We start from the raw sequence: 1,551 nt of genomic DNA on the forward strand, positions 1-1,551 counted from the left end.
CCATGGAAAGGAGTAAGAAGGATTGGATGAAGACAGTAGGAAAGCAGAGAGACGGAAGGAACACAGCATCTCCATACGCTTATCTGAAATTCCCACCAATGAATTACATAAGTATCTCTATCTTTATCTTTATGTTTTATTCGTATATCACCCATATCCATTTGAGTTTGCCTGACTAAGATTTACAAGGTGACCATAGCTTGCTTCATACCAACAATCTCTGTGGGATCGACCCTTACTCGCGTAAGGTTTATTACTTGGACGACCCAGTACACTTGCTGGTTAGTTGTGCGAAGTTGTGTTTATGCCATGGTATTGAACACCAAGTTTTTGGATTCATTACCGGGGATTATTTGATTTGTGAAAAGTATTGATCACAATTTCGTGCACCAAGTTTTTGGTGCCGTTGCCGGGGATTGTTGAGTTTGGACAACTGACGGTTCATCTTGTTGCTTAGATTAGGTATTTTTCTTCAAAGTTCTTAAGAATGAATTTTTGTGTTTCAAGGTGATGTTCTTATCATCACCAAAGCTGATTGATCTTCATCAATTTAGCTCTTGAATGCAATGTTCTGCTGAAGCTTGGCTAACCATGTTTAATTCCTTTAGACAGAAGCTTTAGACTAACATTGCATGATTCCTGGGATTCTCATTAAGAATTTTGATACCTTTATTTTCTTTTTCACTTAATTTTTGAAAAACACAAAAAAATTTACAAAATCAAAAAACAAAAAACCAAAAAGATTTTATGTTTCTTGTTGAGTCTAGTGTCTTATTTTAAGATTGGTGTCTTGCATGCATTGTTTATTTGATCTTGGTTCTATTTTCAAGTCAATAGTACAGGGAACTGAAGATTCAGAACATGCAGCAGAGGAATTACACAGAAAAAGCTGGGCGTTCAAAACGCCCAGTGAAGAAGGACAGACTGGCGTTTAAACGCCAGCCAGGGTGCCTGGCTGGGCGTTTAACGCCCAAAAGGGTAGCATTTTGGGCGTTAAACGCCAGAATGGATACCATTCTGGGCGTTTAACGCCAGGATGGCAAAAGAGGGAAGATTTTGTTTTCAAATCAATTTTTTTTCCAAGTTTTCAAAGTTTTTCAAAATCAAATCTTTTTCAAATCAAATTTTTCAATCAAATCTTTTTCAAAATCAATTTCTTTCTATTTTCAAAGATACTTACTATCAATTAATGATTTGATTCAACATTTCAAGTATGTTGCCTTTTCTGTTGAGAAAGGTTTAATGTTTGAATCATATCTTTTCTTGTTAGTCAAGTCATTAATTTTTAAAATCAAATCTTTTTTAAAATGTTTTTCAAATCATATCTTCTCAATCACATCTTTTTAAAACCAATCACATCTTCTTAATCACATCTTTTTCAAAATAGTTTTCAATCAAATCTTTTTTATTTCTAATTTCAAAATCTTTTTCAAAAATCACTTCAGTTCTTTCTCAATCATGGTTTTCAAAAATCAATTAAAGTTTTTCAAAATGTTTTCAAAATCTTTTACCTAATTTTCGAAAATTACTTCCCCTCTTCTCACATCCTTC

This window comes from Arachis duranensis, chromosome 6 (assembly GCF_000817695.3).
Source record: "Arachis duranensis cultivar V14167 chromosome 6, aradu.V14167.gnm2.J7QH, whole genome shotgun sequence".
NCBI classification, from domain to species: Eukaryota; Viridiplantae; Streptophyta; class Magnoliopsida; order Fabales; family Fabaceae; genus Arachis; species Arachis duranensis.